The following is a 23,542-nucleotide window of genomic DNA, read 5'->3' on the forward strand; positions in this document are numbered from 1 at the left end:
TTCTCTCAGAGATAAATAAACATTTAAAAAAATAAATAAATAAGAGTAATATTCACGGACTGCTTACTGTGTCAGGTACTGTTCTAAGTGCTTTAAAGCTTTAAAGCTATTAAATCACTGCCTCTTTGCAATACCCTTAGGTGGGTGAGTACTACTCTTATCCTGATGGTATGAACAAAGAAACCAAGGTACAGAGAAGTGAGGTAACTTGCCTAAGGTCACAGAGCCACTAAGCAGCACAGCTCAGTGCAAATCCAGGCAGTCTGGAGCCCAGCTCTAACCTTCAGGCCACGTTTCCTGTCTAAGGAGCTCGGAATTCTGGGACCTTCCCACCCTGTCTGTGGAGCCACAAAGCACAGCCTCATCCAGCAGAAGGAGTCATTACCCAGGAAGTACTCTCAAAGCCATGATTCCTGTTACTATCACATTACAAGTCAGCACTTTAGAATTAAATATGTATGTAAATCTCTCCTTCTCCATCTGTGGTCATCCACCTTAAGAACACAGCCATCCCTTCTGAATATTAACTGAAATGGGAGGAAAACACTGAAAAGGACATTATGGTTTCTTAATGTTTTCATGCAATCTTTAAAATTACCTCTTCTTTTTAAAGGTTTTATTTTTAAATTATCTCCACACCCAACGTGAGACTCGAACTCATGACCCTGAGATCAAGAGTCCCATGCTCTACCGACTGAGCCAGCCAGGTGTCCCTTGAAAATTATCTTTGACTTAACACTTTCAGATTGAACATAAATATGAAAAATATCTATTTGATTTCTTCCATAATCAGTAACTCATTGGATTCACTGAAAATAGAGACGGGTGGAATGGTTGCATAAAGGATAAATAACTTCACAAAATAACTTTCAACCATTAAATACAGCCTATATTCAAAGAAATAAACATTCAGTAGATTATATTTCTAGAAGACTTGAAAATCTCCCAAAACAGTCTTTGAATTTGTATTACTCAAATTCAAATTTTAATTTATGTGAAATTGTTTCAGCGTTTACATTACATTATATGTTGAATGTAAACATTCAACATTGTCGTTTACCTTTAAAGACAAGAAAACACATGTATATATTTTAACAAAATTTGCCTGGGAAGACCCTTTATAATCATAATCATAATATTAATTATTATAACAATAACTAAAGTTTATTGAGCATTAATATGCTAGCCACCCGACTAAACTCTTTTTTGTACATGATTTGCATATACTTTGCATAACAGTCTTTCAAAAAAGTCATTGTCTCCATTTTATAGATAGAGAAACAAAGTGTCTGAAAAGTTGGGTCATTTTCTCAAGGGTCTTTGCAGTCAGATCATGGAAAGAGCCAAGATTCAAGTTCAAGTATGTCTGACTCCAAGACCCAGATATTAAATTCTATGCTCTACTGCCTCAGAAGCCATCAGAGAAAAATGTGATGAATGTATCTAAAAAAGTAAATATTTCTGCCTATGGCCCAGGTCAACAACAAACTGGAAACAAAAAACTTGAAACCTGTGTGTCAGAAAAAATCAATGTCCTTGGGGCACCTGGGTGGCTCAGTCAGTTAAGCATCTGACTTCGGCTCAGGTCATGATCTCACGGTTCATGGGTTCGAGCCCCGCGTCAGGCTTTGTGCTGACAACTAGCTTAGAGCCTGGAGCCTGCTTCAGATTCTGTATCTCCCTCTCTCTCTGATCCTCCCCTGTTCATGCTGTCTCTCTCTCTCTCTCTCTCTCAGAAATAAATAAAAAACATTAAAAAAAATCAATGTCCTTAATATGTACGGGGATTCACACAAATTAATAAGAAAAAAATAAGCAAAAAAAAAAAAAAAAAGAACAAACATTCAAATGGCAAATGTATGCATGGAATTTTTTTCACCTAAAACAAAAAGTAAAAATTATATTGATCTATCATTTTTACCTCATATACTATTAAAGATCCCAAGGAATGATTGATATACCAACTGTTTTAAGGATATGAAGAAATGAGCATGTTCATATACTGCTAGAATATGGAACAACTATAAACATAAAAGAAACAGAACTTACAAAGATCAAGTTTACAGTTTTAACATCTTTTTTCAAAAAAATCTGTTTCATATGATAAAAAAGCATATTATGTCATGCACAGACTATAATCCCAATTTTGAGAGAGGGGGAAAAAACACTTTTTTTAAGCATAGAAAAATTCTCAAAGGCTCTATGCTACAATGTTAATTACAGTTGCTTATTTTGGGGTTACTGGGATTACACATTATTTTATTTTAACTTTATTACACCTTTCAATTTTATGCAATTTTTAAATGGTTATTTATTTATTTAAAGATCAGGGGAGGGGCAGAGAGAGAATCCCAAGCAGGTTCCACACTGTCAGCACACAGCCTGACTCAGGGCTTGATCTCACAAACCTTGAGACCATGACCTGAGACAAAATTAAGAGTTGGAGACTTAACCGACAGAGTCACTCAGGGACCCCTGCAAATTTTTAATGTTGTGAACTAATTTTATAATTACACATACACACACAAGTATGAACCGATTAATGTTTGCCTACTGAGGCAAACATTCTTGATGGTAGCCACTCTTGGAGATGTCAGTTCAGAGTTATTCCACATTCTTTTTTGCCCTGATGTTTTTGGGTTGCAATGTGCCCAATCACTGGGATAAAAAATGATGGATCTAAGCCCATCATGGAAAACTCATTTCCCTTTGCCAGCAATCGGCCTGAAGGTAGTCATGTGACTCAGTCCTGGCCAATGAAACATAGAAGTCTGTCAATGGCTTCAGGTTAAGATTTCTTCCTAATATTGATGAGGTCCCAATAGTTTATTTTTGCTCTTGATTCCCTTGCTTTTGAGGATGTGTCAAGTAAGAAATTGCTAAGAAGGGAGGAAATAGTGGGGGAGAGGGAGAGAGGCAAATCATGAGAGACTCTTGAATGCTGAGAACAAACTGAAGACTGATGGGTGTGGGGGGGGAGGGGGGCATGGAGGAGGGCACTTGTGGGGATCAACACTGGGTGTTATATGGAAACCAACTTGACAATAAACTATTTGTAAAAAAAAAAAAAAAGAAAAGAAAAAGAAAGAAAGAAAAGAAAAAGAAAAAAGATTTCTTCCTAATAAAAAGAGTGGCGGATACAGAAAGAGCTTTAGTTACTCACACCTCCCCCACTTGCTTTTCTGCTTGGGATGCTGTTGTATGAGGATAAGGTATTTAGAGCTGTGGCAGCCATCTGGAGTCCATGAAAAGACACATCGCTGACACTGAAGAGGCGGCATGGAAAAGATAGAAAGAACCTAGTCCAGGTGTTTGGTGATATACATGAGCCATTGAAACAACTCCAGATCCGCCAATTTCCATGCTTTGCATTATGTACATTAATTAAATGTCTTTAGCTTTTAATACTCTGTTAGTGGGGCATTTTTCCCCTTGCAGCCAAATGTGCATTGTTCAATAGTTCACGTAAGAAAAGATACACAAGCATATAGGTTTTAACTACATAAGTATGTAAAAATACATTACTTCCTGTCTTCTGAAGACTCTTAAGTCTTTCTCATGCCATCTCTCTCTCTTGAATATAAAACCCTCTTCTTCTCAACTGGATACTTCCCATCAGCTTTGAATTCTCTCAATAACTTCTGTCCCAACCTTCCCGTAGTTGCATTTCCCACTTCTATTTTCTGTCCCCTTCAAATCCAAACTCTTGAGAAAGGTTTCTTCTACCCAACGTCTCCATTTTCTCAACTCCTACTCTTCAATCCATCCACATTCATCACTTCACCAAAACAGTATTTGCTAATTTACTCATGAGCTACAACTTCACTGCTGCCAAATCCAGCTCAACTTCTTCAGTTCTCTTTACCACTAACCTCTTCATTGAAATTCCCTGTTCTCTTGGCTTCTGGTCTTCTTTCTACATTTGGGGCTTTCTTTTATTTCTCTGATTGGTCCTTCTCAGCTTCCTTTGCCATCTCATAGCCCACTGAGCGCTGGGGTTCCCCAAGGAACCCATTTACTCTTCTTCTTCTTCTTCTTACCCCTTATTAATGTCTTTGGCATCGATTACCATTTATGTGCAGATAACTCATAATATCTCAGACCCATAAATCCAACATTTCTTTTTCAATATCCCAAAGGCATCTCAAGCTTGCCATCTGTACTTGTGGTCTTCCTACTCAAATCTGGACCTCTTCTTATATTCCTTGTCTCAGTGAATGTTACCAGCATCGATCCAGCTATATAATCCTGAAATCTAAGAATAGCTTTTGCTACCTTCATTTGTCACCACCCCCAGATCGAATTCATCATTTAAGTTTTATGAGCTCTGCCTCCTAAATATTTCTCAAATTGAGTCACATCTTTTTATCTCTATTATTATCATTCTAGCCAAGCTGTTATCTACTCTCAGCTGAACCATGTAATAAATTCCCAACTCATCTCCCTACATCCATTCTTGCATCTCATCTGTTTGTCCCCATTCTGTAGCTAGTATGATTTTCTTTTAAACTCAATTCTGATTATATCGCTTCCTTGCTTAAAACTCTTTAGTTGCTTTCCATTGCTCTTAGCATGAAGAATAAAAGCTTAAACTTGATCTGCAAGCCTCTAAATGGCATGGTTCTTATCCTCTCCCACACTCTACATTTCTTAAGACGGCCACACTCCCCGAGCTCACTCTGCTACAGAACTTTCATGTATGTTTTTCCACCTGAAATGTTCTTACCTGTCTTCTTCACACAGGTAACTGTTACTCATCCTTCAAATTTCAGCTTAATATTCATTTCTGTGACTTTCCGAACCAATCTCTCATGGTTTGGAAACTTTATGACAATCTTTAGGAAGATATGGAAGCAGATGTTGTTGGCTGTCCTCCTAACTGTCATCTATCCTAATCATTCATGTTAACATAACCCCTCTTTTGTTCAGATACTAGACATCTGTGTTTCAGAAGCCATTCCTCAGCCCCAGCGTGTGAATGTTTTCTCGTATGGGTGAATCATGTCAATTCTATTCCTCTCACCAATGATTTGATCAGGAATGGGCATGGGAAGCAAGCCTTGCAAATGAGAAGTAAAAGGACACAGAGAAGGGAAAGAAGCAGGCCTTCTGAGAAAGAACAAGATACGACTCATATCTTCCTGCCTTTGGATGACATCGTAAGAGGACAAGATGCTTAAGAATGTTTCAGCCATTTTGTGACCCTGAGAAGAAAATGTAAGTAATACCTCTGGTTGTGTGTTACATGGTAGGTTGAACTACTGATCCCAATTCTTCATTCCTCTGTCATAGACATCCACACCCTTGCCATGTCCTCATAGTAGGAAGAGTGATCTTCCCTGCCCCTTGCCTTTGGGCTTGTTCATGTGACGTGTTTTGGCCAACGGGATGTTAGTAACATGTGCTTTCATGGTTTGGTTGGCTCTCTTGTTCTCTCCAGTGATCCCACCATGAGAAAAGTATACTTTCCCTTTTAGCCTGGGACTAGAATCAACATATATAAAGTAGACCAAAGCTTAATCCACACCCCAGAGCAGAGCCCCTTCTGCCAGTTCATGGACCCACAGTCTAAAACACCACTGTCCTAGTTGACCTGCAAAACTATGATCATAAGAATAAATGCTCATTGCTGTGTGCTGTTGAGTTTTGGGGTGATCTATTACGGAGGATTACTGTGGCAATAGCCAGCTGATGCATCTGCAAAAGCTTCCCAACTGTTGCAGACATTAGCTGAATAACCATATAATTAAATATAATTCTCTCGTGCTAGATTATAAGGTCCAGAGAGCAGCAATTGTGTCTATTTTTGCTCTCCACTGTATCCCAGCACCTTGCACAGTAGATTGCATAATAAATATTTACTGAATATTATTAATGAGAAAGAAAGGCTAAAATAATACACACCAAAAATGTTAAAATCAGATGATAGGATAATACGTAATATTTATGTCTTCATTCTTTTCTATATTATAATAATACTTTTCTGTATTGTAATAACTCTAAATTGTAATAATCATGAATTGCTTTTATAATCAGGAATAAAAGCAAAACAAAAAAGAAGCTATTTCCACCAAGAAGAAAAGATAATTATTTAGACAAAAATACTGTCATGGGTCAAACAAGAAGTCATTTGCATGAGTAAAATCTACACAAGTCTCCAAATTGAGGATGCTGTAAATTTACACAAAGGAGATGAATATTCAGGTGTGAGGACAGTAAACAAAGTTGTGGTGAGTACCAAAATTTAAGACCTGGCTGAGATACACTGTGCCTTTCTTTCTTTACTTCCTGGGATCAGAGAAAAATGTCTCAGGTAAGCCGATAAAACACACAAATTTAGGGAGACTGAATCAAATGGAAATGCCAGTAAGCTACTTGTTACTGACGAATTCTCTCTCTCACACTCATTTTACAAATTTATAGTAAAAGATTCTTTTTTAAAAATTTTTAATGTTTATTTATTTTTGACAAAAGAGAGACAGATCATGAGTGGGGCAGGGGCAGAGAGAGAGGGAGACACAGAATCTGAAGCACACTCCAGGCATTGAGCTGCCACCACGGAGCTCAACGCGGGGTTTGAACTCACAAACTGCAAGATCATGACCTGAGCTGATGTCAGACACTTAACCAACTGAGCCACCCAGCCGCCCCTATAGTAAAAGATTCTTGATGACATCTCTCCTGGCACATCTCCTCACCTTCTACTTCTTTCTGCCTCCTCCCACTTCTAATTTCCCTGCTTTCTGCTTTCACCTCACCCTCTAAGAAGGGGGACCTTGCCTTCTTCTTAGGATCCTTCAGGCCTCTCCTGATTTCACTTGGCTCCTTTGCTGACTGCATCTCATGTTTCAAGGACGCAGCAATCAAAAGAAAGAAACTAGATGGCAGAGAACTACATGGATCATTCTGAAAAATAAAGCACTGGAGGAAAAGTAAAAACTAAGAAAAAAAATTGATGTATAGTAGAAGATAGCTTACACAAATTTAAAATGTGTACATTCACGTGTATCTCTTAGGTTAGCCACATATATAAAGACGTGTGTTAGGGGTGCCTGGGTGGCTCAGCTGGTTAAGCGTCCAACTCTTGGTTTCATCTCAGGTCATGGTCTCACAGTTGGGGAGTTTGAGCCCCGAACCTTTTGTCAGGCTCTGTGCTGACAGTGCAGAGCCTGCTTGGGATTCTCTCTCTCTCTCTCTCTCTCTCTCTCTCTCAAAGTATAAAGACATGTATTAAACATTTGAGATGGTGCCTCATGAAAGAGGAGAATGTGAGTGTTCATGGAGGATGAATGGTAGAAGGAAGGAAGAGAAAAACAAGGGTGCACATTTGTAAGCACAAAAACACTGATTTCACTCCAAATGTTTTCACTGAAGAGGTGTTAATAAAGGGACCACTTACAGTGGTGTGGGGAACTAAAGAACAAAGGATCGAAAGTTGCCATGTGCGACCACATGGACGGACCTAGAGGGCACTATGCTAAGTGAAAGAAGTCAGACAGAGAAAGACAGATACCGTAGGATTTCATTTATACGCGGAACCTAAAAAACAAGGCAAATGAATGAACAAAATAGAAAATTGGATAATGAAACGATAGAAACAGGCTCACAAACACAGAAAACAAACTGGTGGTTTCCAGAGAAGAGGCGGTTGGAGGGATGGGCCACATAAAGGAGGGGGATTAGGTGGTACAAATTTCCAGTTACAAAATAAATAAGTCATAGGGATGAAAAAAGTACAGCATAGGGGAGGTAGTCAGTAATATTGTAATAACGTTGTATGGTGACAGATGGTAACTAGACTTATCGTGGGGAGCATTTCATAATGTATATGAGTGTTGAATCACTATGTTGTACACCTGAGTCTAATATAATATTGCATGTCAATTATTCTTCAGTAAAAAATAAAAGATGGGAAGATGTATTGGGTTTCTATTGCTGCTATTATAACAAATTACCACAGATTTAGTGGCTTAAGACAACATAAATGTGTTACCTTACAATTCCGTAGGTCAGAAGACTGGCACAGAATCTCAATGGGCTAAAATCAAGGTGACAGCAGGGCAGCATTCCTTCCGGTAGCATCGAAGAAGAATTTGCTTCCTTGCCCTTTCCAGCTTCTAGAAGCTGTCCACATTCCCTGGCTCATGGCCCCCTTTCTCCTCCTTTAAAGCCAGCAACATCCAATCTCACTCTGACCCGGCTTCCATTGTCCCATCTCTTTCTGACCACAGCTGCTTTTAAGGAGCAATGTTATTAGATTGGGTCTATCCAGATGATCTAGGAGAATCTCCCATCTCAGAGTTCATAACCTCAATCACATCTGTAAAGTTCCGTTCACCGTGTTAGGTAACTCACAGGTTCCAGGGGCTGGGATGTGGGCATATTTGGGAGATGACTATTCCGCCTTTCCCAGAAAGCACTAGCAGGAATCTATTAGCATCTCTAGGGCAGAAGGGGCAAGGGAAGGAAACAGTATTAAAGGAAGCCCAGGGGCGCCAGAATCTAGGAAGTGTCTAAAAGGTGCTGTAGTTAGAAGGAAGGTAACCACTGCCAGACAGTGCTCTAAGAAGCAGGTGTATGAGGGGGGAGTACCCCATCCTCTCCCATCCCACCCCCACTCTCCTGCCAGTGTCTCTCTCATCGGGCAAAACTAACCAGAAACCATGCAGCAAAGGAGCTTGGGAAATGCAGTCTGCAGTGGTTGGCATCTCAAGGCAGACAGAGAAGTGTAGGATATTCTCTATTAGTGGGGGCTGGGGCTGGGAGAAGAGTTCAGGGAAGCAAACGAGGAATAACCAGAACATACGCCCTGAGCTGGCTAAATTCGACTCACTACACTCAGGGTCAAGAAAGACAAACTCTCTTCTAGCAACATCAGCTGCTATTTCAAAATAGAATCCAAAGTGTGGGAGGGGGAATGAGGAGGAGCTGTTTTTCTTAAAATTAGCAAGGAGAGATTGGGAGGGAGAAAAGTCAGCATGTGGGCTACACCACTCTCACTTGCATCCCTCCCCCCCAACCCTTCTCCTTACTTTGCCACACAGTGGAGCCAGGTAGAAGTCACCAAAGCAAAAGATAAGGAGGTGGGGAGAAGCTTGGGAAAGACAATTCCAACATGGCAAGAATGTACAGTAAAACCTTGGATTGCTTGGTAACTTGTTCTGGGAGTGTTCCACAAGACGAGCAAACATTTTTCATAAATTTTAACTTGGTCAACGAGCAACGTCTTGCAATACAAGTAGTACATGATGCCAAATGTCACGTGATCACAACTGAGCCAATGGTTCTTCTCTCTCTTTCTCTTTCTCTGCAATATTGTGGGTGTTCGTCTCTCATGCTCGGAGGCTCTCAGGCTGTGTCTCAGGCTGTGGTATTTGGCAGAAATCAGTGATTTTTCAGAATGTTGGAAGGTCCCACAACGGGCACTAGTGTATTTTTTGTCACTTCAAAGCACCTCTGGACAGTCCTTCACTGTTCCATATAAGAGTAAGCTTAGGAATGCTTTGCTTCATTCTAGGTCAAGCTGCCTGCAGATAGAGAGCCTTTCCTCTGCTGCCTCATTGCCAGTTACATTAAATGCAGTATATGACAAGAGTTTATAAATATAGTATTGTAGTCAACATCTGTGCGAGCATATACAATGACCTCCATACAGAAAAAGATTCCATTGAGCCAATAGATAGCAGTGGCTCCATTAGTGACAGTGAAAGTCATCCTACACAATAACCCTCCTCTCTCTCATCTCCCTCACACCCACCACGAAGGCTTTCAAAGGTAAGTGCAGGTTAATTTGTTTATTTTTCTTTATATTTTGTATTTTCTTTGTTATTTTGTATTACATGACAGTATTACAATCATTTTTATATGCATATCTTTGGGTTGTGGAACAAACCATCTGAGTTTCCATGATTTCTTACGGAGAAATTCGCTTTGAGATACAAGTGCTTTGGATTACAAGCATGTTTCCAGAATGAATTATGCTCGCAAACCAAGGTTTTGCTGTTGTAGGCAACTTAACATTTCTTTGTGGAGGGCTCCTTTGGAACAACTCTTTCTCAAAGAGGTGCACATAGCAGAAATTATCCTCTGCATGGTCACTGTGTAGACTGGAGTGTTTTTGACTTGGAGTCTGGTTCACATTAGTTTATAAAGTGCTGCGAGCCTCTCAGAGGTAGCACTTCCACCACCATTACTCCCTGTCCTCTGATTTTGTGTTTGTTTTTTTTTTTTTGTATTTTTGTTTTTTTTTGAGGCCACTTCGCCCCCTTTGATATCCACTCCATTTTACATCCAGGCTATAAATTTCTCCTTAGGCACAGTTTCTGTCTGATTTTGAAGCTTTGAAGAAATCTCATCATGGCGAACTAGAAAGTGAAATTTGACAGACATTTCCAAAAGAGAGCAAAAGTTCTTCCTCTTACATATACACCATAGGTCTGAGACCATCCTCAAAGCGACTCTGGCTTTACCCAGAGTTTCCAAGGGTTTGGAACAATTCCCACATGCAGGACCGTCGCTTTGAGGGGCGCCCAGCCTACGGTAGCTGCTACTGAGACTGTTACACAAACAGTTCAAGAAGCTCAAAGTCAAGACCAGGTCAGGCAAAGGGGAAAGAAAAGACAGGGAAGCCACTCTAAATGTTGAAATCTGAAATAGAACAAAAAGCCAAAAGATCTTGGTTCTGGCTCAGCCTTAGAGAAACTTGAGCAAGCCTTATAAGTGGGTTATTGGTTTATATCAGGGTGTCTAGCATTCAGCTCATAGAGTAGATTGTATTTATTTTGGTTGAGCATTTACTCTGTACCAGGCATTGTAAGAAGCCGTTTAATCCCTCTCAGCAAACATGAAGTCATTTCTATTGTTAGCTCTGCTTTAAAGATGAAGGAGAATTTGAGGAGTTTAAGTGATTGTGTCGCAAATTAACACCGCTAAATGGGAGAGGCAGGATCCTCAAATCCCAGAGCCTAAGGGTTTAACCATCATACAACATATGCAATCCAGTTGACCCTGGAAAAGAGTCCTCTGGAGTTTTTAGTGGGGAAAAAAAATAACGACGAAAGAAAGAAAAATCTATTGCCTAATTAGTTTGCTCACATAAACAATGGACTAACGTTCCATAAGTAAAGAATTTTAAAAGATTGATCTAGTATGGAAAACTGAATTCACTTGCCACAGAAATGGCACTGGTAATGAAGGGGTTGTTACCATGTTATCTTTATTTTGTTAAATGCTTTTATTGAAGTAGAATTTACATAACAGAAAATGAACTCATTTTTAGTGTACAATTCAACAGTTTTTGGTGAATTCAAAGAGTTGTCCACCCATCACCACTGTCTCATTCCAGAACATTCCATAATCCCAAAAGACACCCCAGACAAAATAGCAGTCGTTCCCAATTCCTGACCCCACCCCACCCCCAACCCTTGGCAACCACTACTCTGCTTTTGGTCTCTATGGATTCGCCTATTCTGGACGTTTCACATAAAGGGAATCATACAATATTTGATCTTTTACATCTGGCCTCTTTCATTTAGCATAATGTTTTTGAAGTTGTCACGATGGAGGATGGAGCATGTATTGGCATTTCATCCCTTTTTATTGCCCCGTAGTATTCTATTATATGCATATACCACATTTTGTGTATCCGTCCACCAGGTGATGGGCATTTGGGTTGTTACCCCGATGGCTAATCATGTTGAGCAGTTTTTCACATGCTCATTGACTATTTATATAACTTCTTTGGAAAAAATATCTACTCATATGCATCCATTGCTCATGCTTAGATTTTTAAAAAATTATTTGTTATTATTGAGTTTCAAGACTCCTTTACATATTCTAGATAAAACTCCTGTATTAGATATAGGATTTGAATATATTCTCCCGGTCTATCTCTTGTCTTTTCATTTTCTTAATGGGGTCTTTTGGAGCATAAAAGGTTTTACTGTGAAGAAGTCTGATCCTCAGATCATAAATATTTACTCCTATGTTTTCTTTTAGAAGCTTTATAGTTTTTCCTCTGACATGGAGGTTCACGATCCATCTTGAGTTCACTTTTGCGTATGACATGAGGTAAGGGTCTAAATCCATTTTTTCCTATGTGGCTCTCCTGTTGTCCCCATACCTCTCCTTTGATCTGTAGGTCTGTCCTTTTGCCAGTACCCACCTGTCTTGATTAGCTTTGCACTAAGTTTTGACATGATGAAGTATAAATTCTCCAACTATGTTCTTTCTCAAGACTATTTTGGCTATTCTGAGTCCCTTGCATTTCCATATAAATTTTAGGATCAGCTTGTCAATTTCTGCAAAAGAATAGCAAGCTGGAATTTTGGTAGGGATTGCACTGAATTTATAAGTCAGTTTGGGGGAGAATTGCCATCTTAATAGTATTGAGTCTCCCAATCCATAAACATGCAATGTCACTCCATTGATTAAGATCCTCTTTCATTTCTGTAAGCAATGTTTTATAGTTCTCTGTGTAGAATTCTTGCTCTTGTATCAAATTTATTTCTAAGTATTTTCTTCTTTTTTTAGGCTATTGTAAAATGGGATTGTTTTCTTAATTTTATTTTTTGGAATGTTCATTGCTTGCAAATACAGTTAATTCTTGTATACTGACAGTGTGTCCTGTTACATTCCTGCAGCTGTTTGTTAGGTAGCAGTAGCCTTTGTAAATGTCTTAACATCTTCTACATTAGCCATCTGCTAATTAAGAAAGTTTTACTTCTCCCTTTTCAACCTTGATGACTTTTATTTCTTTTTCTTGCCTTATTGCACTAAGACTTCAAGTCCATGTTGAATGGGAGTAATAAGAAATACTTGTCTTGTTTCCAATCTTTAGGGAAAAGCATTCAGTCTTGCACCATTAAGTATGATGTTAGCTGTAGGGCGCTCATACATCCTCTTTATCTGGCTGAGGAAGTTTCTCTTTATTTCCAATTTGTTGCAGATTTTTATCATCAATGGATATTGGATTTTGTCAAATACTTTGTCAGCATCTATTGAGATGATCATGTGGTTAGAAATTTAGGTCTTTTTCCTTTTAAGTGGAAATAGAAGGTAGTTATGTACAACTTCCACTACAATATTTGTCAGGGGAATTTATGCTATGACATTTGCAAATAAGGTTCACTGCATCAAGAGACAGAAGAACTTATCCAAAATTGTTGATTTATTCATGTCAGCCTCCTTATTGAAAAGCTATTTGACAGATAGGTGAAAATATGCAACTCAGCAAATCTCTTCAACAAATACATGTAAAATAATCCAGGCATCCAAACTAATTTCACAGATTAAGTTTTTCTTCTTATCAAAATATTCTACGGGGGTGGGAGGGAGGCTGATTTGGCTGTTTAATCAAGGAAGTACAAGTTTTTGCACTGGAACTGATTGAGCCAATTGACATTAAGGCTGCATTTATTTTGTATGGATTCCATTGAGTTCAGTGTAGTTTAGCAGACTTGAAAAATTATAGACCGATTAGGTAGAAATAAAAATGCAATTTGAGAAGAGATTCATATACTTTTATGTGTTGAATTATACCTTAAATTTCTACAGCTTTCTTTGAAAGGCAACCTCGCAATGTATCTGAATTATTAAGCATCTGTTCTATACAAGTGACTCAATTTTAAGAAGAATTATTTAGGCTGCACGTGAACTATGCCCCCTAAGAAGATATGCAGTCCCTAGAATTTGAAGGTGTATATGATTTCCAGGGCTAAATTGAAATTTTGGACCATGTGACCATACTCTGGCTCCCCATGATTTTTAAAAATGGATTATATTTCATAGAAGCATAATAGCAAAGATGAGAATCACTAGTCATGAGTTCTTTCAACAAAAATTTAGTGATCACCTACTATGAACTGATCAGTGATAAGCACTAAAAATTCAATGGTAGACAAAATAGAAACAACCTTTGTCTTAAGAAGCTTACCTATTAATGAAGACGGCAGATAATTGCATAAATAATTATAGTTACAATCATGTATGGTAAATGCTATGAAGGAAACATAAAGAGTACTGTGGAGAGAATAATTAGGGGGACCCAACCTAGTCTGGAAAGGTGACAGGCATACTCTCTGAGGCGCTGGCAGTTAAGTTGAAATCTAAAGGTAAGTAGGGATTTGTCTGACATACTCTTCTTCTACTTTCCACCTGCCTTAACTCTCCCATTCCCTTCTTTGCTCCTGGCTAAGGTGTGTAAAGTGTAAAGGTCATGAGATCATTCACTCAAAGGACTGAGAGAAGGCCGGTATGGCTGAAACTTTTAAGGCTGAGCTTTGAGGACCTCCAAAATATCAAGATAAGAAAGAGAAAAAGGAGTCAGGAAAAGTGACCACGAAGGAGCAGCCAAAGAGAATCTAGTGCCGTTGAAGCCAAGAGAGTAGACTATTTCAAGAAGGAAGAAAGAGAGATGATATTGCATGCTACTGAAAGGTCAATTAAGATAGGATTGAAAAGGGGCGCCTGGGTGGCTTAGTCGGTTAAGCGTCCGACTTTCGCTTAGGTCATGATCTCGCGGTTCGTGGGTTCGAGCCCCGCGTCGGGCTCTGTGCTGACTGCCAGCTCAGAGCCTGGAGCCTGTTTCAGAGTCTGTGTCTCCCTCTCTCTCTGACCCTCCCCTGCTCATGCTGTCTCTCTCTCTCTCTCCTAGAAAAAAAAAAAAAAAGATAGGATTGAAAAGTATTCACTGTGTTTAGCAATATGGAAGACTGGTGATGTGATCAAAAGTAGTTTGGGTAGATGGTAATCAGGCAAAATGCCAGAGGGGAGTGGAATGATGAGTGAATTAGTCACTAAGGTAGATATTGCTGTTGTAAAAATACATTGCAAAATTTCACGGGTTTAACATACAAGACATTATTTCCTATGTAAAGTACACTGTGCAGATCAGCAGGGATTTCTGCTATAGTCACTCGATTACCAAGGGTGACAGAGGGTCCATCATCCTAAAATTGAACTCTCTATAATATACACCTGCCTCAGTAGTTGTTGTAGGGGAGGAAAGCATGGAGACTCATGTACTCACTCTTAAATTTTGGGGTCCATTGGCTAGACAACTCACAAGGTCTCCTACTGCAAAGAAGCCAAAAAATGAAGCTTTCCGTTGGGCTAAGGAAATGGAGAACCAGATACTGGTGAGCCCTAGTAATATCTGTGATAACAACAATAACAAATAAGAAATACTTAAGCAGAGACAGTGAGTATCAGCCACCATTTTAAGAAGCTTAGTTAAGAAAAGGAAAGAAAAGGAAAGAAAAAGAAAGGAAAGGAAAGGAAAGGAAAGGAAAGGAAAGGAAAGGAAAGGAAAGGAAAGGAAGGAAAAGAAAAGAAGAGAAAAGAAAAGAAAAGGAAAGAAAAAGAAAGGAAAGGAAAGGAAAGGAAAGAAAAGAAAAGAAAAGAAAAGAAAAGAAGAGAAAAGAAAAGAAAAGAAGAGAAAAGAAAAGAAAAGAAGAGAAAAGAAAAGAAAAGAAAAGAAATATAGAATGAGGGCTAGATAGGGATAGGATGCCCCAGGAGTGGGGTGGGGGTATGTCTTTATGTGTCTGGATGTGTTTGGATGGCATTGCCGAAATCAAGTTCAATGTTTAAGAAGAATCCAGTAGCAAAAGTGCTAGACTAAAGACACAAGAAAGGGCAAAGAAAAATAATGAAATGAGGTTCCCCCAGAAGCCAGGAATCCAGAGGGCAGTGGAGGGTTTGACCTTGGATACAAGGAGGAGCACTCGGGCCATTGTAAAAGGAAGAAAAATGAGCAATGAGTTAAGATGCAAGTAGATTTTGAAATTCAATGGCCAGAGATTAAAGGAGGTTCCTTCCAATGGTGTTCATATGTCCAATGGTGTTAATGATGAGAACGACCTAATCTATGTCAGATAAAGAAGGAAGTGAGATCGATTGGGAGGAGGGTGCCATATAGGGGGGACGTGGTAAGGTCAGTGGAGTGAGGGACTTTAGAAACTCTTATAGTGAGTATGTTTGAGCAGTAAGCTGGAAAGGCAGGAAGGGAGTGGATAGAGTGACATAAGTGTTCAAAGAGTAAATGCAGTGATGGTGTGGTTTTCAACGATGATGGTGTCCAGTGTGACCAGGGAATTAAGTAGCTGATAGTGGGTGGGGGAGAAAGCCATTGAATATGAAGAGGTCAAAGAACTGAGCGGCCAGGGTGTTGGGCTGGGTGCCCCCGGGGACATTTAATTTACCTTCAGAATAATAAGGATGAAAGCTGTGACACAGGGACTCCAAGTTTTAACAAATGAGGAGGAGAGTACATAGGAGGTTAAATGATGATTGTAAGGGGGGAAAGGAGAGGATAACGCACCCTCCAAAGAGATGGGGAAGGAGCAACGGTCTAAAAGTGACAAATGAATCTGAGAGTACTTTAATTAAGCTCTTCTGAAGAAGTGTAGATCCTATTCAATCTGTAAAATGTCAAGATTCACATCCACTTTCTCAGAAACTGATTAATGACCAGCACTTGACCTAGAAATATATACATTTGTATGAATAAAGTTGATTAAACTACTTTGGGACTGCTTTGGTATTTATATCAAAATCCACATTTTTTTTCTATAGCTAAGAATCGAGGCTTCAGAACTGTTGTTATTTAATTTTTAAAAAATCGTGCAGCTGTACCCATACAAAGCTTGGATCGCATGGGCGCTGTGTTCATTCGTCCTGCCTCTCACTCAAGAAAGGTATTAGAATACAAGGAATGCCCTTCAGCTTTTTTGTAAATCTATAAGTAAATAATTCTCAAAACATTTACCTTAAAACACTAGAAACACAGTACTCGCTTCTAACCTCACAATTAGACATAGGGCCCCAATTTGTGGAGACTCTTAGCGCTTTGTATCTACACCCCTTGAGCTATTCTTGTGAAATCTTTTTTCCCCTTTATTGTTCCTCTTGCCCAATAAGAAGATGGAGTTGGATGAGGGTAAAAAGTAGTACATAGTTAGGACTTCCACAAGGTTCTCTCTGTTCTCTAGAGCTGGCCTACGCATGCCTATAGTTAATTACTCATAATTATTATTTCCTTTACCTACAGGAGCTCCAACATCAATAAGCTCTCCATTAAACTCTCTTCCAGTTAAACTCTTCCGTGAGTGTCGCTTGTTCCCTGCTGGGACCCGAACTCTGCCCTTACTAAAGAACTCAGATTGTGTTCAGTGTTCTCCAAACTCTACCGGCCCAGACGGTTGGGGGCTTGGGGAGCCAGTAGTGACAAGTCAAAATGTTCTCCACAGAGCACCAGTTCGCGGGTACACCCTAGCCAGGCCTGTTGCACCGAGTGCCCCTTAAACCTCAGAAGGACCTAAGCATGTGTGCCCACGGGCTGGCCTTCCTTATGTAATTGTGACGCCATTACCTATGGGTGAGGCCTGCTCATCACTATACGCGTAGTGGGCGAAGGAGCAAGATGGCACCAGTGGTGTAGAATTACAAGATGGCAGCCGATGGTGCCACAGTTTGCGAAAGTCAGTTTTTGCAACGATACACACACCGTGGTGCTTCAGGGTGATACACCTTGGGAGCATGGGGGGCTTAGTCCTCTAACCAGACCAAATCTCTCTCAGAAGAGACAGGATATTCCATTACCACGGACCCACATCAAGTCTCCCGCCAGACACCAGAGAAACGCAAACATTTCTGCTCACCAAACATCTCTCCTCAGCCCACCATCTCCTGCTCTCACGCTCTGCTGGGGATGGAGCCTTTCTTTTCTCACAGGAAAGCCATGGCTTTTATAAGATGTATGAGTCAGAGGGTTCATTTTCACAGAGCGTTCAAACCAGCCTTTGTGAGATGTTTCAAGCTCTTGGGGGGAAGCTGTTAAAGGTTATTAGGGGGAAATCGGCCGGTCTGGCCACTTGCATCCGGGAAACACTGTGTTAAACAAAATGAACCAGTTTTCCGCAGAAACGCTGGGGAGGTTTGCTCTGCTACTGTCCGTGTGCGGGGTTTACCATCTTGCGGGTGCCAGGGAACCTTGTTTCGGCCCAAAGCACACCCATGGCACGTTGGACAACACTCGCCTCTGGTTGGGAACCTTGTGGGTGTTGGGGTGGGGCAAGGGGGTTGCTACTGAAAAGAGCAAGACCGTGAGCAGGTTTTCAAAGGGATGGGTTCGGTCCCTCTGAAGCCTCAGGCTCTCGCTGAACCAGAAGCAGGAGTCACCGTAACGCCAACCGAATCGCCACGGCTTGTTGAATTCACTCGGAACACTTCATTTGAAATTTGGCAACATCGCTGATTGTCAGAGGTTTTTAATCTGATACAAAAGGTTACGGAGGAATGCTGCGGTCCCAGTCTGGCAGCCCATGGAAGGCTTTTTAATTAACTTTAAAAGGTCTGTGTGAGCCCTGCACATGGGGCAGGATATATAAAACACCCACACTCATCACTGGGGTAGAAGAAACACTGGAGATACTCCAAACCCATTTCACTCACGTTGTGAGAGAGAGCGCATTTCGTGTTTTGCAAATCAAGCTTGCAAATGATTCCGTTTAAAATGAAACAAGATAAAGTTTTACCAACAACATGAGGCATGGGATCCAGTGAGGCCCTGTCTCAATTATTCGTACTTTGGGAAGTAAGCCCACACCAAGCTTTCGTTCCTGAAAAGGAGGGGGCCCCCTCCGTGTGGGGGTGACACGGACAAAAGCAGATCCTCACAGGAGAGATTATAAATGATGACATCGGAACGGAGTGACCTTAATAAATAAATCCACTCGGTGAAGACCACACAGCAGGAAGTCATTCTGAGAAAAGCTCAGGGACTCTCTGGCAAGGCAGTGTGACCTGGCATGGTGACATTCAGGCAGAAAACCGAGCACAGTGACCCCAGGTGCGCCGTGCTCTCTCCCTGTCACCATAGATGGACGGAGTCCAGTTTCAAGGATATGTCCCCTACCTGATCCCTCCACCTCCAGAATGCCAGTGTAGACACTTGACAAACTGTCGTTGAGGGTGGGCCTGGAGGGTGCAAAAGAATTCCGTCTGGAAAGCCATCTAATCCAAAATTCCCAACAGTGAGGCAGTGAGTGCCATTTGGGGGGGAGGAGTGGATTTAGGTGAAAACCTTGAATTCATTTGAGGACTGGTTTAAAAAAATAAACCTATTTGGGCGGCTGGGTAGCTCAGCCAGTTAGGGTGTGATTCTTAATTTTGGCTCAGGTCATGATCTCACGGTTGGTGAGTTCGAGCCCTCTTGCTAACAGCACAGAGCCTGCTTGGGACTCTCTCTCTCTCTCTCTCTCTCTCTGCCCCTCCCTCGCTCTCCCTCTCTGTCAAAATAAATAAATAAACATTTAAGAAACAGCTATCTCAGACATATATGGGCCATTGATTTTTTCCCAAATTATCAGTAGATGCTATTGTGATGAGTAAAAGCCAAAGCTTAAGTTAACTAAACCAAGTAATGTTTTTGAATCATCATATTTGTTACATATTTTCTTAGTCAATGGGTCCTAAAAGAAAAACCAGAGCAGTAGTTTCCCTAAATATCTGGATTTTTTAAAAGGCTTCTCATACCCCAGAAGGCTGAGAATTGCTGGTCTCACCCCACGCTGGTTTGTAGCCAAATCTACTCTGACACCGCCACACACAGGCTTTCTCGAACATCCCTCAAAAGGGGACTTCTCCAGGGCCATGGGTAGGGTGCACCATTCCCTGGCGAATTGTTCAGCGTTGATCATATTGAACGAACACCCAGAAATTCAGTGGTCACAAACCCCGCTGGAATTAAATTTCACGGTGTTTCCTGCAAACCTGTGGACAGAGAGGATCATGGTCCAAGGAGGTGTCTGGAATGCATGGAGAGAGTAAGCCAGCTTGCTTACTGGGGAAGCCTGAGACTACCTTCCAAATACTTCCCAGGGCTGATCAGAGAAGTGGCCTCTGTGCTTAATGCACTAAATAAATCATCGTTTCTGGCAAACTGGTTATGAAAGAGTGTGCTGAGGACTGCTCTTCTAAGCAGAGGCGGTTTTTGTTTAACCTGAATCAAGACATTTAGTGCTGACACGGGAAAGTCCGAAGCTGCACATCAGCATGCCCCCTTCACAAACACTTGAAGCTCCTCTGAACTTATTACCGGCCCACTCTCCAGCCCAGACTGTTATTTGCCTTGATGCAAGGAACTGCCTGATTTATTAGCTTGGGTGAAATGATCCCTGAGAGCCTTACTAATTTTCTTACATAACCAAAAGGAAAGGGTTGCCATGAAGACACCACTTGACAATTTTTCCAGCGGGTTATTTGTGATAGGAAAGTGCTCAGGCCTGAAGCTAGCGGAACGTGAATTAAAGCCACACATGATGAAAGCCACAAGGCAAGGACCAGCTTTGCCCACTGTCTACAATTCCTTCTACTGGGCTCAGGGCTTGCAATGTTGGGCGTGACTTCAGAAGGCTCCCAGACATTTTCTGAAACCAAGAGTTTGGGGCGCCGGGGTGTCTCAGTCAGTTAAGCGTCTGACTCTTAATCTCGGCTCACGTCACGATCTTAAGGTTTTGAGTTCGAGCCCCATCAAGCCCTGTCCCCGCCCCCTCTCACTGCTGACAGCGAGGAGCCTGCTTGGGATTCTCTCTGTCTCTCTCCAACTTGTGCGCGCCCACGCGCACGCTCTCTCTCTCTCTCCAAATAAATAGATACACATTAAAAAAAAACAACAACAAAGAGTTATAAACAGAAGACCCGAGTCCCACCTTCCACCTGGGGTTCCTTGCGTCCTTAAAACCTCAGCCTGGCTTTATTTCTGTTTATGTATCAGAAATAAATTTTACAAACATATACCGCACCAACAGATGTACTGATAACAGGTCGAGATAAACGTAAAAACCTATGGAATAAATAAAACCGGCCCCATCCTAACTTCTGGCCTCACTTTACACGCCGATGCAGATGCTTCCACTTTCAAAATGTTGCTTCGATTTTGCTGCTCGGTTGCAGAGGGTTTACAGACAAAGCTCCCCGGTCACACAGCATTTTCTCCGCACACAGGTCTAGAGCAGATGGTCAGCAGATGCCCACCTTAGGGCATGTGTTTGATCCTGCTGACTTCCATGCCTGGGACTTCCATACCCCTAATTATCTGCACCTTTCCCTCCCTCTTCTCCATCAAAACGCAGGGCCCGTAGTGCCCGTGTCACTTCAATGAAGCCTCCCCCAGCCCCCTGTTTAAAACTGCAAGTCCCTCCCACCCTCGGAGCACCTCCTCCCCACCTCTCCTGCTGTCTTTTTCTCCAGAGTACTTAGTACCTTCTAATGTGCTATATCATTGATTTGCTGTTTAATGATTTTCTCACCCCCCCCCCACCCCCGGCACCACACACACACACACGCCAGAAGTCAAGTTCCACGAGAACAAGACTTGCCTGTTTCACTTGTACCCTTAACATCTGTACAGAGGGCTTGGCGCATTGCAGGTGATCAGTCAGTGTCTGTGGGGTGGGGAGGAGAGAAGGAGGCAGCAGCCGACTGCAGAACGTAAAAGACGGAAAGGTACCTTGCAGGGGAGTTGAAACTCTTTAAAATTTGCCCTCAGATCACACCCACCCAACGCAAGGACTAACAGAGGGAATGCTTGTTGAATAACTTTCCACTTTGCGCCACTTCATTTCTAAACCTGGTTTAGCTGGAGCAAAATTTGTGAATTAGATCAATGGCTTGGTTGCTGAAATCACAGGGGGACAAGTGAATGATCTGGAATGAGACAGGTAGCTCCTAGACTTTCGATCACATCAGAATCCCTGGTTGGGGGGAGGCAGATCTTGTCTAAACAGAATGCTGGGCTCCACACCGCTCCCCACCCCCGTTCCTGCTTTAGTAGGTCTGGGGCAGGGCCAGAGAATTTCTATTTCTTTTTCTTTTAAGTGTATTTGCTTATTTTGAGAGAGACAGAGAGCAAGGTTGGAGCAGAGAGACATTGAGAAAGAGGAGAGAATCATAAGCAGGCTCCGTGCTGTCAGCACAGAACCGAACATGGGGCTCGAACTCAGGAACCATGAGATCGTGACCTGAGCCGAAACCAAGAGTCAGAGGCTTAACTGACTGAGCCACCCAGGCACCCCGAGAATTTCTATTTCTAACCAGTCCCCCAGGTAATGCTGATGCTGCTAGTTTGGGGACGATGCTTTGAGACCCACTGTTGATGTTTTCTCATTGGTTTTCTCCTGTGCCTTTTTTTGTTTTGTTTTGTTTTGTTTTTTGGTAACCAATCTTCTTTTCTTTCTTTTCAATGCCTGAAGGTCAACACACCTTAACACAGTACAGATGTCCTAAGACTTCATATCAGTATCTGTGCCCCTCTCCCCCCCCACACACACAAGCACATGCTTAGTGTGAAAGGATCTAGTTTGCCCTGGAAATCTCCCCTGTAAAGTAGGAGCTCCTCTGACTCCCATCTGGGCAAGACGCTGGTGTTCTTTCCCCCGAGTAGGAGACCCTTTGTGTGCCCCACACCACAGACCCTCACTCACCTCTGCTTTGGGCTGAACTGTAGTGGATAATGTCCTTGCAAGCTGCCAAGCATCCTACGTCAAATATCTGCTGGGCCTCTTTGATTTTCTGCAGGAAAGTGCTCTCAGAAACCCTGAGAATTGGCTCAGTCTGGGCACAAGACAACCAGAAGTCTGGGGGGATTAGTGTCCCTATCCTTTAATTGGGGGCAGCCACATAAAGACAAATACCCCAGCTTTTAGTGAGACAAACCTGAGCAAGACTCCATGTTCCTCAGACATCTCCAGAGAGGTTAATCCCCAGGTACCCACGGTAGTGATCAGCTCGACGATGTGTCTCCTATTGGCTTGTTTCCCTTCCCTGTTTTTCTCTCTTGCTCCCTCACTCCTAATATGTAGGGTCACCTCCCTAATAAACTCCCTGCACCCAAGTTCTTCTCAGGCTTGCTTTCTGGAAACCCAATCAAAGAGCCTCTTTCTAAGACCGAGAGTCGTATACAAACAGTTCAATGGGAAGAGACCAGTCAGTCATTGGCCCAAGGCCAGCACTGGGAAGCCTACAGAAGGTTTCCGGGAAGGGCACATCTCTGAGCCATCCACAGCCCATCTCTCAGCAGCTGGGGTAGGAGTGCATTGGTCCTAAAGAGGGGGTCTGGACCAAGCACGAGGGATCCCTTGAAACATTACTTTGTCACCCCTCCTCGGCAATTCTCAACAGCCCTCCAAGTTTAATCATCTCTGTCCGTCTCCTATACCCAGCCTTGACTTGGAGAGGGAACTTCCCTGCGTACTCCGCGTTTAGAAAAAAAATAAGTTACATTTGGCAGACTGAGTAAATATATTAAAGAAACCTAAAATCGCAAGTGTAAAAATTGGCTACAAGGTGCTAAACTTAAGTGCTCATATATAATTAAATTCCATCAACGATGTGATGTTATATTCAAAACATCTTTTCTCAGAAGGGTTTTTTCTTCTAAGCTGTAGTGTTTGGGGTTGTAGACTCTTTTTTTTCACACATTGAGCGAACACAAAAGTGTCTGTCAAGGCACTTGTTGTAAAAGGGCAATTAAAACATCCTG

The 23,542-nt window shown here is 41.6% G+C and overlaps 1 non-coding gene across 1 annotated transcript; it reads right to left on the reverse strand.

The window, feature by feature from the left end:
• Window positions 1–636: 636 nt before the first annotated feature.
• TRNAK-CUU lies at window positions 637–709 on the reverse strand. Its single transcript has one exon. It is a non-coding gene; the product is annotated as a tRNA-Lys (tRNA).
• Window positions 710–23,542: the final 22,833 nt, after the last annotated feature.

This window comes from Hyaena hyaena, unplaced genomic scaffold, assembly GCF_003009895.1.
Source record: "Hyaena hyaena isolate Hyena2069 unplaced genomic scaffold, ASM300989v1 scaffold_12, whole genome shotgun sequence".
NCBI classification, from domain to species: domain Eukaryota; kingdom Metazoa; phylum Chordata; class Mammalia; order Carnivora; family Hyaenidae; genus Hyaena; species Hyaena hyaena.